This window comes from Triticum aestivum, chromosome 5B, assembly GCF_018294505.1.
Source record: "Triticum aestivum cultivar Chinese Spring chromosome 5B, IWGSC CS RefSeq v2.1, whole genome shotgun sequence".
NCBI lineage: Eukaryota > Viridiplantae > Streptophyta > Magnoliopsida > Poales > Poaceae > Triticum > Triticum aestivum.
The window spans coordinates 602,855,883-602,871,040 of record NC_057807.1 but is presented as its reverse complement, the minus strand read 5'-3'; positions in this window follow the sequence as shown (position 1 = coordinate 602,871,040).

The window sequence follows — 15,158 nt, the reverse complement described above, 5'->3', positions numbered from 1 at the left end:
TCAAAAAATTTCCTACGTACATGCAAGATCATGGTGATGACATAGCAACAAGAGGGGAGAGTGTTGTCCATGTACCCATGTATACCGTAAGCGGAAGCGTTATGACAACGCGGTTGATGTAGTCGTACGTCTTCACGATCCGACCAATCCAAGCACCGAACGTACGACACCTCCGAGTTCAGCACACGTTCAGCTCGATGACGATCCCCGGGCTCCGATCCAGCAAATCTTCGGGGATGAGTTCCGTCAGCACGACGGCGTGGTGACGATGATGATGTTCTACTGGCGCAGGGCTTCGCCTAAACTCCGCGACGATATGACCGAGGTGGAATATGGTGGAGGGGGGCACCGCACACGGCTAAGGAACGATCCGTAGATCAACTTGTGTGTCCTGGGGTGTCCCCTGCCCCCGTATATAAAGGAGGGAGGGGGGAGGCCGGCCGGCCCTTGTGGGCGCGCCAAGGAGGAGGAGTCCTCCTCCTAGTAGGAGTAGGACTCCCCTTTTCCTACTCCTACTAGGAGGGGGAAGGAAGGGGAAGACGGGGGAAGGAAAGAGGGGGGCGCCGCCCCCCTCCTAGTCCTATTCGGACCAGAGGGAGAGGGGGCGTGCGGCCCACCCTGGCCACCCCTCTCTCTTTCCACCAAGGCCCATGTGGCCCATTATCTCTCCCGGGGGGTTCCGGTAACCCTCCGGCACTCCGGTTTTCTCCGACAACGTCCGGAACACTTCTGGTGTCCGAATATAGTCGTCCAATATATCAATCTTTATGTCTCGACCATTTCGAGACTCCTTGTCATGTCCGTGATCACATCCGGGACTCCGAACAAACTTCAGTACATCAAAACTTATAAACTCATAATAAAACTGTCATCGTAACGTTAAGCGTGCGGACCCTACGGGTTCGAGAACTATGTAGACATGACCTAGAACTATTCTCGGTCAATAACCAATAGCGGAACCTAGATGCACATATTGGTTCCTACATATTCTATGAAGATCTTTATCGGTCAAACCGCATAAAAACATACGTTGTTCCCTTTGTCATCGGTATGTTACTTGCCCGAGATTTGATCGGCGGTATCCAATACCTAGTTCAATCTCGTTACCGGCAAGTCTCTTTACTCGTTACATAATGCATCATCCTGTAACCAACTCATTGGTCACATTGCTTGCAAGGCTTATAGTGATGTGCATTACCGAGAGGGCCCAGAGATACCTCTCCGACAATCAGAGTGACAAAACCTAATCTCAAAATACGCCAACCCAACATGTACCTTTGGAGACACCTGTAGTACTCCTTTATAATCACCCAGTTACGTTGTGACGTTTGGTAGCATGCAAAGTGTTCCTCCAGTAAACGGGAGTTGCATAATCCCATAGTTACAGGAACATGTATAAGTCATGAAGAAAGCAATAGCAACATACTAAACGATCAAGTGCTAAGCTAACAGAATGGTTCAAGTCAATCACATCATTCTCCTAATGATGTGATCCCGTTAATCAAATGACAACTCTTTTGTCCATGGCTAGGAAACATAACCATCTTTGATAAACGAGCTAGTCAAGTAGAGGCATACTAGTGACACTATGTTTGTCTATGTATTCACACATGTATTATGTTTCCGGTTAATACAATTCTAGCATGAATAATAAACATTTATCATGATATAAGGAAATAAATAATAACTTTATTATTGCCTCTAGGGCATATTTCCTTCATGGGGTGCAAAGAAGCACTAGTGAGAGTGGTCGCGGTATAACCTTGGATGGGGATGAATTGTGTGCTCGGGGGAGTGTGTGTGTGTGTTGTGCTGCATGTGTGTGTGTGTGTGTGTCAAATATTGAGCTAAAACAAACCTAAGGAGAGAAATGGGTATTCACGAAGAGATTGTGCGGACCTTGAGGTGGGCAGGGGCCGAGTGAGGGTGTCAAAATGTGCGCGTTGATGCATATGTTGCATGCGATCGTGCGAGGGACGGACGAATCGAGAGAGATGGTTGTTGTGTTACGGATGCTCCTCTCTCTCTCTCTGTCTCTCTGTCTCTCTCTCTCTCTCTCTCTCACACACACACACACACACACACACAAGTAAACTAGAAGACCGTTCTCTCATGTATACACAACGTATCGGCATCTGTCTATGTCTCACTCATGCATGATCATTTGCACATTCACACCTCTCTATGTATCACACGCACACCGTCTCCACATTGCCTTCCGCCACAACACACATATGGACACATACACACATTCTCTCACAGTCACACACACAAAATAATTATTAAAAAAACTAGGGCGCACCTAAAACGTCCAAATCCAAATAAACACAAACTGGAGCTAAATTCAAATATATGGAAATATTGTAGCGTCAATAACTTTCCCAGGAAAAAAAAGGTAAGTAATATTCGAGGATTGTTTTCACACACACAAAAATGTTCGGTGGATGTCCTTCGAGCGCGACATAGTGACGCACCGTTCGATCGACCGCGCGGCCGCGGTTCACGCGCTTGCACATGATTCCATATCGTGGCTGTGGTACTAACTTCAATTTTTTTTAATAAAAGCGCTGCCTAAGTCTAATGTTTAGTAGTACGGTTTTCTTTTAAGTTTGACCAACCTCATATAAAACTAAAGTAAGCTCACATACGCGCACTCATCGATATGCCGCCGTCGGTGTTGCGCATGCCCGCGCCCGTCTGCTCCGGACAACAATTTCTCACCCATCACCGCCGTGTCACCGCCATCCCTGTGCCATGAAGCCGAAGGCTCGCCCGCTCACGTCGTCTGCAGTCCCTCCTCGCCATGCCGCCGCGCTGCCAAGCACGCGAGCAGCTGGTGGAGCCGCGTCTATGCATGCAGCGTACGAAGAGGAGGACGAGCGCGTGCTCCAGCACGCCGACGAGGAGGAACTAGCGTGTCATTGTTGTCTCCGCCCGCGCAGAGGAGGCGCGCATGGTGGCTGTCGCGGCAGAAGCTGGTCGCGCGTGCGTGGAGCCTGCAAACCGGGTGCGGACGCGGAATCTACCTTCGAGACCTTGAATGCCACGTGGATCCTGCAATCTGAAGGACCAATTTGGGTCAGTCGACTCACGTGAGCCGTTTGATGCAACATGGATGGCTAGAAGGGCTTCTTCCACCTCTTTTGCCGTCTTCTTCCTTCGCTCCGTCGAACTTCTTTCACAAATCGACTGACCCAAATTATACTACTAGTACGAACGTATTAAGTACAGTAGGAACACGAAGGTACGAGCAGTAGTACCAACTGCAAGAAGAACAGTAGTAAGACATAATACTAGTACCTCTCTACGTACTAAAGAGTTCAAATAACGAGAAAGAACATAAACATAGTTCTGTTGGGGCCTCAGCACAACACATCCTTGAAAATAAACTAAGCAACTAGTCTGCTTGACACTGCAGTAGAACTAGCATGAGCGACGGCACTGCCACCTACTCAGAGTCCGAGTCCACGTCCTCGACTTCGTCCTCGTCCCTCTTCCTCTTCCTCTTTGCTGACGCTTCTTTGCTTGAACCGGACACTGGGCTCTACTTCTTCATCCAACCCGTGTAGATATTTAAACAAAGGTAGGCATCTATTGTTGAGTGCAGGATGTGATCTTCATCTAATGTCTTCGACTCCCATGCATGATGAAACTCGTGATGAGGTTTCTTCAGTTTAGCGTACGAAGGATCAATCATGGCTGCTGCCAGGGTCAACATTGAAGGTTGAGAGGAGGACACCAGGATTGCCTTTTGGAGATCTAAGGGCTGGCCTAAAACAAGACCTATCCGACGCAGGACATCCCTGTCATTCTTAAAGCCTACAGTAACGAATTTCACTCTTTTGTCCTTGAGGAAGTTCTTAAAATCCTGGCACTCAACGTCGGCATGGCATATGTGGTAGACCAAGCAAACGTTATGTACACAAACCTTGATCACGGCGGGCTTCTTCCTCTCTTCTTCCTTTATATCCTTCTCTCGTCCCAGGACTGTGGTGTACTCAACATCTAGCCCAGCGACCCACTCATCCGTTGAACTATTGAACATGCATAGGAAGCGAGCAAGCCATGCTTTCACCGTCGCGGATCCACGTGTGTAGATGACGATGAACTAATCGACGGTGATGGCTCTAACCTGGTACTCAGCGGCGACCATGGAGATTTGGGAGGCCATGGATTTTGGAGGAGGGTTAGGAGAAGTTGAACTGTTGTACCCCGCAAAAACTGGGAGCGAACTAATGTGAAAGGACGGGACGACTGGGAGCGAACTGTTGTGAGGTAGAAGACCGGGACGAGTAGGGCGTGCGAACTGCGTGGGGTTGCTGGCTTGCCCGGTGGATAAACGGCTGCAAGCCCCCAAAGAGTTCTCGAGAACTATGCGGGACCCACTAGATGTCAGGTCTACTAGACCCATATCGTAGGCCTGATGGTATAGCTTCTGCCTGTTCGCACGCCATGCCGGCGCGTGGATGTAACTTCACTTAATTCCGTCAACCGTCATGCCTCCCACGACCTTCACCTCCCTCGCGCGGTCGCGCCCTTTGAGACTTCGACCGGCTATAAATGTGCAATTTTTTTGCCTACTCTGCATGCATGATACTCCCTCTGGTCCTTTTTACTCCCGTCAACCGTTTGCAAAGTGTTTGACCAAATATATACTTTTTTTAACACCACCTTATATTAATTAACCAGCCACACCAGTACACTCATTCAATACAATATTCACCACACAGGGCGGTACGTTATTTACAAGAATACCATCTAATCTATTGTCAAAGCTATACTTAGCGATTAAGTGTGCCATCTTATTGGCCGAACGGCTAATCTTTGACAATTGAAGATTGTTGATCAACTTCGAGATGCTCAACGCTTTCATCTTCAGGTCACACATAGCAGACCTGTCATAGTACCCCGATGCAAGAGATGCTACCACAAAAGCGCAATCAGTCTCTAAAATTATAGGATTATGAAGAGAAATACCTATGTAGAGACCGACAATGCAAGCCCTAAGCTCCGCTTCCTCCATGCTTTGACAGGCATCAATGAAATCCCACGACCAAATTTATACTAAAAATATCAATATCTACGATACTGATTATAATGAGTATAAGAACTATGTTTTATAATGAGTGTAAAAATATTGATTTGACATTGTGAATGTTGATTATCCCTCCGTCTAGGTGAGTAAATCATTTTAGGTTGTGCACCGTGACCAAGGAGGAGGGGAAAACGAGACATATTAATGTTTATTTGCTAATTAAATAGTATTTCATGCAATGAACTAACCACTGCATGTCATGTTTGATAGTCTCGGGTCATTAAAAGCATGCACACCCTCATCTCTTATTGGTTGATATGTCAAGAAACAAGAAACGAGGTAGAAGTTAATGCACCGCGCCTACATGTTTTGGGATTATTTGGTTTTCGTAAGATGACTTACACACCTAGCTATTAGAGTACCACTACCTCCCTTCTAGTTTAAAGGGCTCGACTCAAAAATTTCACCTACTCTTAGCAAGATAGAAGAGGCGGTGGAATAGTTTTTGAAGTCTACAAAAGTAATCAACTAATGCTATCGTTCTTCACAAAAAAATGTGTTTACCAATGCATGCATGAACACTAGTTACTCTAACCCCCCTCTCTTCTTTAATTCTTTGCCACATCAGCATGTTTGCTATTCCCGTGTGCATGATACCAGCTAAGATACCACCATGATGGCCAGCCTTAATCATCGCATGCAATAATTTAGTGCACCTTGAAATATGAACATGTGTGGGGCGTGTATGCTTTTAATGACTTGAGACTATACCTAGCCCGGCATGCAAGATGACTTATTATGCACCGTTCCCCATACCTGCAGGAAGCACGTTCATCTCCAAATCTTTTCCTCTCCATGTGTGGAAACAATGTGCCTGCCAAACTCTCCTTCTCCCTCCGGCGGTCCCACCACTCCACCCCGTGTGAAAAAATCTGCATGCATGACTCTCCTCCCCCACGCTCGTCCAATCCGTTGTGACCGGCAATATTTCCACCCCTTCGCTCCCCCGTAATTTACTCCAACAAATATGCCCACATAGCTTTTACTTAACTTCAGGTGCATTGGGTCACTAACATAAGGGCCCAGCAGTGTACTGGCCCACATGTCAGTGACGCAACTGGACTTGCAGTTAAGTCAGTGCAGCTCAGTCCATATCTTATGTAGGTGTGCCATTGCTCCCTATAAATACCGCGCCTCCCACGACATCGCTATCTCCTCCCCCTCACGTTCACGTTCATTGCTATCTCCTCCCCTCCCTCTCACGTCGACCACCATGGCATCGCCCCTCGCAAGCCCTAGGAGCCCCTCGCTACACCGCGCGGATGGTCATGCGTCGCCGTTCCGTTCCTCGCCGCCACTAGTCGCGGAGGACACGCCGGTGTTCCGCTGCTCGCCGCTACGCGATGCGTTGCTGTTCCATTCCTCGCCGCCACTAGTCGAGGAGGACGCGTCGGCGTTCCGCTCCTCGCCGCCCTGCGACGCGTCGCCGTTCCGTTCCTCGCCGACAATAGTCGAGGAGGACGTGTCGGTGTTCCGCTCCTTGCCGCGACGCGATGCGTTGCCGTTCCGTTCCTCGCCGCCACTAGTCGAGGAGGACGCGCCGGCATTCCGCTCCTCACCGCGACGTGTCGAGGTGGACGCGTCGGTGTGCCAATCTCGCCAGCACGCGCGTCGAAGGACGCGTCGGCTCCCCGCTACGAGGAGAACGCCGCGCCGCCGGCCGAGCCACCCAGCCTTGAGGAGCTTTGGAAAGAAATTGATGTCGCCTTGTGGGAGGCTTTGCCTCCAGCAGAGCGCGCCAAAATAGAGGCGGAGAAGAAGGACGAGTTAGAGAAGCGCACCGCGCAACAAGCTTTCTGGGATATCTATGTCGCATCCGAGAGAGTCAAGCAGTTGGTTCTTTGGCAGAAGGCTCATGCGAGGGCCATGAGGGTGGCAGAGGACGCCCGTGTCAACGCCCTGAGTGCAGTCGGGCCCAAGCGCCTCATCTACGCTTGGCGGTACATGGACCGGGTGCACGCTTCTAGCCAGGAGGAGTACCTGTTGGTGCCGGATCACCACACCGGTGAGATCGCGCTCGCCCTCCGGCAAGCCGCCAATTAGCACCTCGCGAGTTGCGAGGCTGAGGAAGAGGCGTTCTGTCGGCGCGCTGGGAAATGGCTGCACACCAGGGCACTCGTGGCGCGCCGCAAGTGCTCCTGCGAGCGCCGTGGCTTTTAGGAGGAGTATAATTTTTGTTTCGTAAGGCGATCTCATTAGTTTTGGGACGCAAATGATAAATCCCGAACGTTCAGGAATTTTTAGCGTCCTTAATTAAGTATGTAAAAGGGAAAGTTTGGAAACGTTATGTATTATTACGCATTTTGCAAGTACGTGCATATAGCATAAACTTTACTATATACTATCGGACTACACGTCTCTCTCGATATATGCTTGCAGACTGTGCTACTCCCTCCGTCCAGGTCAATAAGTCATCTTTGGGTGTGCACGGTGACCAAGAAGGAGGGAAGACTTGTACACCTAGACGGAGGGAGTACTACTATTACTTATGTACGTGCAAATGCATGTTTTAACATAACGATGCGGTTTTTGTAAAAGTAGAAAAACAGCACTAGTCAAGCTTGTGAAACAATTCAATGCAAAACAAATGCAAAAATGCTCGTTTGATTGTTTACATTTAGCTTCCTTCTATGTGGTTATTTCTCTGTCGTACTTTGTACGGAGCATCTTACTGGTTGGAAAGGCATGCAAATTCCCAAACAGCTTCCTACACCCTGTATTGAATTTTTTGCCTAACAAGTTGTGGCGTGCAATTGGAATTCCAACTTGAGTACTACTACTAGTAGGAGTACCAGGGGCCAATTCTTTTAGGCTTCTAGATTAGTAATCCCATAACTAATACCTCCGTCCTGGTTTATTGGTCCCCATTGTAATCTGTGTCAAATTTTGATCATAAATTTAACTAATGAAATGTTAGTGCATGTCACATGCACTACTCCATCCGTCTAGGTGAGTAAGTCATCTTAGGTTGTGCACCGTGACCAAGGAGGAGGAGAAAACGAGAAACGTTAATGTTTATTTGCTAATTAATAGTATTGTATGCAATGAACTAACCACTGCATGTCGTGTTTGATATCTCAAGTCATTAAAAGCATGCACACTCTTTATCTCTTATTGGTTGATATGTCAAGAAACAAGAAACGAGGTAGAAGTTAATGCACCGCGCCTAAGTGTTTTGGGATTATTTGGTTTTCGTAAGATGACTTACACACCTAGATGCACCGCGCCTAAGTGTTTTGAGTAACATTTTATCAGTTAAATCTTTGGTCAAAATTTAGCACAAATTACAATTGTGAGGAATAAACCAGGACATAGTAGTAGTTTAGAAGCCCAAATAAATGAGTGAGGCACCTTATTGTTACTCTCCACTGTGACTATTCTTGTGGGAAAAGCTGGGGAAGCCGCCAAAAGAACTGGCCCTAGGAGTAGTAGCTAGGGATCGAGTGTGGGAGATGAACCGGAGAAAGTAAATGCAGGGAGATGAAATGCAAAAAAGATGGAGGGATGTGATGGTTGCTTGTCCGTTTATTTTACCAGGCCATTTATTACTGGGAGTGGTTGGGTTTTGTGATATGACGGCTTTACTTCCGCGCCATGAGTGGGGTGAGAGGTGAGACTCCCATGCAGCGCCGCCCTCTACACTTGTACTACATCGGTCGTGGTTTATTAGTCACCCATTGAATTTGACTAAAGATTTAACTGACAAAATGTTAGTGCATGTCAACAAAAACTATATCATTGGATTCGTATTTGAACATAGTTTTGAATGATATAATTTTAGGTGACATGCATCAGTATTTATCGTACTATATATAATGTTAGTTCAATTTTTGGTCGTACTAATCTATAGTAGTAAGGTGCCCGTGCGTTGCACCGAAGAGTGAAATGCATTGATCGGGGAGTTGTTTAATTTAACAAAGTATGTGGGGGTCATCTCATGTGTAACGGGTATCGATAGGTTTCTTCGGATATTATCTCATCTCTAGAGCTCACAAACATCCGGGTGAAATAGATAAAAAGGTACCTTTTGCAAACAAAAGCGTTCAACTGTTCAACCTGCATCCAAAACTTGTGAAGAAATAACACTTATCGTGCTTTGCAAGAAATGATCTTTAAGAATTAGTTTTTGAGTATCGATTGTTATACATGTTGGCTACAGATGACATGGCACTTTCTTATAGTCAACAGTTGGCTATACTATTAAGTAATATTAACCATGCCCTTATACACCTAGACGGAGGGATTAAATCAGGATGACTTGCAAGGGGGCAAAGGAGATGTAAGAAATGTTTCATCGTAAGTCTTTCACCAGTACTGTAGTAAGAATTCATACATGGAAGATTCTAGACTAAACCATAAACGGATACACTTTTATTCATGTGCGATACTCCAATAGAGCAAGATCATGCATGGAAGTCTCCACATGCTTAGACAGCAGATTACATTGAGCGAAGACTAATGATCAACATTTAACTTGATAATGCGTATTTTTTAGAAGAACAGGGAGGCTCCTCCCCGGTTCCATTTTGTGATACGAAACCCAAAGTGTCTTACATCATCTCACTGAGAGGAGCAGTTCAAAGGAAGGACTGCGATGAAAGCCACTCAAGTTTAACGACAAGCTTACAGAATCAAAAGCGGCAAAGACACGAGCCATAAGCGCCCACACACACACTACGTGTTTTCTAAGTGCACTTGATAATGCGTATGTCCAGGTGAACCTCCTTGGAGTCCCCGTGCACCGAGTCGGCGGGTAAAGGATGGAACGGATGCCATGGGTTTTCCAAGTCCACATTGGTGGGATAGTCCCAGCTCCCCAGAGTCCAAGTCTATCCGCTGAGGCCGGTGTCGCTGCCCACGCGACCCGGAGGGGTAGTAACATTGACCACGCACCCGTACATATGCCTCGTGTCAGTGTAAGTGTCAGCGACGACCCTCCTGACGCACATTACAGAGACGGGGCGGCGGCCTGCGTGGGCCTCGCCAGTGCCAACGATCAAGAGGAAGACGCTGCCGTCCTCCTCCGAGACTAGCAGGCGGTGGTGATCCTCCAGCGACTCCAGCATGGTGAACCGGTAGCACGTGTCGTACTTGATGTTCTCCGCCAAGGGCCAGCAGTGACCACTGCACTTATCCGTGAGGTGATGCACCATGTCTGCCAGTGAGCCACAAAACGGCATCGGGCACTCATAGCAGTGGACGAAGGGCTCCTTGGAGGCATCGACCAGGCCATCCATGAAACGGGAGTGGCTGTAGGGGACGTTGTGCCAGTTGAATATATGAGCAAGTCACTACGAGATTTAATCTGAATAAGCACAAAATAAATCATGACGGCTATAACAAAGATGAAATTAATCATGTGGACTAGCATAGTAGTAGGATACAGAGTAGAAACATGAATTCTACCACGATTTCGAACAGGATGGACAGAAACACATATGGTGCAACAGGAGAAGCACCGTTGGCGTTGAGGTTGTCGCCCATGTCGTTGAGGAAGAGGTTGCCGAGGTCGGGGAAGAAGTCATCGTCGGTGAAGTCGTGGCTGCCAGTAGTCGCGAGAGTGCACTCCCCAGATTTCAACAGCACCCGCCGAATGGAGCGCAAGAGGGAGTGGCTGTAGGGGACGTTGCGGCTGCCGAATGGAGGGCAGGAGTAGCACACGAAGCAGTAGATGGTGTCCTTACTAGTACTCCCTAGTCTCTATCTATCTATAGCTATATATATCTACTCTTATAGAAAACCGAGTTGGTGATGATGGTATGCCCGCCATCTTGTAATATAGACCGTCCGATCTATATCTGACGAATAGAAAGCCAACTATGACAATTTTACAAAAGATACCCGCACCTCTCTCCACATTTACAGATAAGGCCTTACCTCGTGCTCCTCCCTATGTCTCTATCTCTACTACTTTTTTTATAACAAATCGAATAGTGCTGCGCCGTCCGCTGCACGCCCGGCTGAACACGCCTCCTGGCCTCCATCTCCACCAACTGAGTCTTTTATAGGAGTAGGAGTAGAGAAAAAACCGAGTTGGTGATGATGGTGTGCCGTGCAATGCACGGGCATCTTGCTATTTTTTTGCATATAAGTCCAAAAACCACGTAGACACGGTCTTTGAGCATGGTTCGTAGTCGTTCCACGATCGGGCATTGAAGTTTGTAACTATTTTAGATTAGAATATACTACTCCTCCGGTGCTAGTAGTAGAGCAGAGTCCTACTCTACTACTCTACTCTAGCAAGCTAGGGCATAGTACTGTAGTAGGTACTATAGGGAGTACCAGTACTGTGATCACTCAAGCAAGTTGTCTGGCATTGATATGACCCTATGCAGCTGGTATGTGTCTCGTAACTCAAGCGGCATGATGTAGTCATCATCACCTGTCCACTTCCCGCAGCACATATTCGCTTCTCCATCTTTGTCCGCACATAATCTCGCCCAAGCTTCCATCCCCGCTAAGGCGCCTCCCCCTCGTCCGAAACCCAAGCACTAACAATGGCAGAACCGAGCAGCATCCGCCAAAAGAGTGGCTGGAATTCGCTCCCCACAGAGGTAATCAAGCTCATTGTTTCGCGTGTGGACAATCTCAGTACCATGCCACTCACCGTGTGCTCGTCGGGGCTGTACCGTTTACTCAAAGCCATCAGGCCGGAGCTTTTTAAGCCAGCTCCTTGCTTGCTGATGCCGCCTGATATTCAAAAATGGTGTGTCACGCAGCATAACGATCGTAGGGTGGCAAGCATCAACCCCCTTCACTGCGATCCGATCCCCGTCAGCCTCAGCTACATTAACGATATGTACTGGGTCGGCATGAACACATCTTGGATGGTGCTCATCGATGGTCGCGGCAGCTAGATGCTCGTGGAGGTCTACACCCGGCGATTGATCCCCCTTCCTTCGATTAACACTGCACTGCTTTGGCACTGCGGCCGAGAATACTCAGAATATTACAGTAGCCAACATGATACCAAGTTTGATTTACTCAAGGTTGCAATCTGCCAAGTGCCCACAAGATCTGTGAATTATAAAGATTTCAGGCTAATTGTGTTCTTCAACCGTGGTCTCGCCTATCTGACAGGTCATTGCGGTAAGTGGATAAATCTGCACGTCCATCACAGGATCATACATCCTCCATGGTTCTCTGATGCCATTGAACACAAGGGCTTCATTTACGCTGTCGACTCCTTCTATGGCTGGACGTATTGCTGGCCTACTCCAATCATCGCTACAAATGGCTGTTACAGCAGTATGTTACTTTCCTATGATATCATGATGGCTTGCTTATATTACTATCAACATTTACTGAAAAAATATTCATGCTCATAACATGATGTTCTTAAGATTGACTAAATCAAGAGCCCTTTTTTATTTGACTCCAACTTGATATGATGTTGTAGGCCGCCTGGTGTCCCTACCCTTCCTAATCCCAGAACCTTTCAAAGAAAAGCGGCTTGGCAGTTGCAGGTGGTTCCTGGCTCGATCATACGACGGTGAAAGATTGATGATCGTTCGCATGTATCGGACGTGTTGTTTCGCAGAATTCAATCACAGTCACTGCAAGGTCTTTGAGCAGGATCCCAGCTTCTCTGGGCCTTCAGGAATTTTTGACTGGAGGCTGGTAAGTAGCCTTGGTACACGCTCTCTGTTTGTCGGACTAAATTATCCGATTAACCAGGAGATAACCGACGACAAGGATCATGATGGCAGCGTGGCTTCATTCATCAGGCAAAACTATGTGTACATAGCATACCATGCGTCTCTGCATGCACCATACCTTGATATGTGCCACCACGCTCTGCAGCCCAAAGTAGGAGAGAGGGTCGCAAGTATCAGACTTCGACCCGCTGGCTGGAGTTTCCCACGTCAGGCACCCATCTGGTTCAAGCCGTCAGCCAATCTCCACAGCTTAATAAATAGTAATGTCTAACTGAGCCAGTTAGTTAGATGCGTACACTTGGTGTAGTAGGATATTTATTTAGTTTGATGCATACACTTGTTCTTTTTTGGTAGCCCTTTTGTAATGATGGCTGATGTTTGGTTTGGAAGAGAGAGCTACATCTTCACTCTTCTGGCCTGCTTACTGCTTTTGTTGCACCCCCAGCCCCGGTTGCTGCTACTGCTGTTTTCAATGTACAATCAGTAGTATATTTCGTCTGTTAGTTGAATAAATGTGTTGTTAGAACGACAAACACAATGTTTTGGAAGTGGTTGCACGGTTCGATCCTTTAGTGCCCCGCACCGTACGTAGCTCATACTATTTTTCGTACGGAACACATTTTCCACTTGTTGATAACATGCAGCCCACTGATGAAGGCCCAATAGAGAAGCCCATAATTAACTGGAAGGGAGGCTCTCACATGAATCCGGCCCAGGTACATGCTCATGGTCCCCTAAACATAAATAAGTAAATAAATAAATAAAGCTAAATGCTCATGCACCAGTTCTTTGGGAAGATAGGTAGCCCAGTATTTCTTTTTGAAGAATACCCAAGCTAGGCCTATTTGTTTTCTCCGAATTACTGGGCTGCAAATCTTTCAAGACGAGGAGGGATGCATTCTGTCCTGGCCAAAGAGTATGGTCAATGTGTGTTAAAAGTAATATCAAAAGGGGTTGAAAATTCCAAAAAAATTATAGCAAATGGGATATTAGTTTTTTTTTGAATTTTGTTCTTCACTGATATCTTATACGTATTTCATTGGATTTAACATGACATAGTAGTAATTGATTTTTAAATTTGTTTTAGTATGGCTATTTATTTTTGGATTAAGAATATTTCATTCCCCAGCAAAAATTTCCCACATATTTAGTGAATTTTTGACCCTGATACTGACCAGAAAATGGCCGGCAATTCTAAAAATGGAAAACGGGCGGCTGACTTGTTTACACAAGGCTTTGTCAGTGAACACACGATTCTAGCCGCCGTGCTTCTTCAATCTCTGATCTTCCTGCTCCAGCCGCCTAAACTAGCGCCGGCGGGACTGCCTGCTCCCTCCTCTTGTGGCCCGTTGTGATGCCGCGCAGGCTTCCCCGGCCCACCCTACTCCCTCTGCTGGCCTGGCTGCACGCAATCAACTGCCTCCTTATTACGTGAAAAAAAAATGATTCCTCCCACTGACATCTGGGGCGCACCGGTTGGGAGGCTGACCTGTGGGCCTACTACATTGACGCCTACGCAGGGCTTGTCAACGTAGTCAACAAACGATTCTAGCAGCAGTAACCGTTGGATTTGAATCGAACGGTCCTGCCGCTTCTTCAATCGCTGCTCTTCTTGCACCAGCCGCCCAAACCAGCGCCGGGGAGACCGCCCGCTCCTGCCTCCAGTGGCCGGCTGTGCCGCCGTTGAGGCCTCATCGCCCCTACTACTCCCACCGCTAGCCAGGCCCTGCGGTGACGACAACCTCATACCGCAGCCGAACCAGTGAACCCTCGTACTCCTCTCCGCGTGGGCATCCACTGCCGCGTCTTCCCCGGCTCCATGTCGTTCCCTTCCTAGGCCTCGCCGTCGTCCACCTCCTTGGTGCTCTCGACGCGGCGTGGTCAATGTGGTCAACGACATTCCATCGGAAGAGTACTATACATGGAGAGGATGACAGCTGGGTCCACGGCCACAACCTAGTTTTTTTGTGATTTGCCAATTAAGTCGCTTTGTCAGGCCTGTTGGACTGCAAATCTTTCAAGATGAGGAGAGCTTTCATTCGGCTGGCCGAGAAAATGGCCCATCAGTAATGAGAAATGGGCTGTACATTTTTAAAACACATCAAACCGGCAATTAGTTTCAAATATCTTTTTTTCATTTCGAGATTTTAAATTACATTAATTTTTATGCATGGAGAATTTGTTGGATTTTATATTGATATACATTTATTTTTAAAATCAGTTTGAATGTGAGTCAAAATTTCGGGATTAAAAACAGTTCGGACCGCACCGAAATATGCAAAATTTCATATAAGTTTTTAACCGTGGCCACAATATGAGCTGTAATGGTAACAAAAATAATATGGGCTAGCAAATGGGCTGTAAATTATTGAAAATAATGGCAGATGGGTTGTATGCTGTTTTCC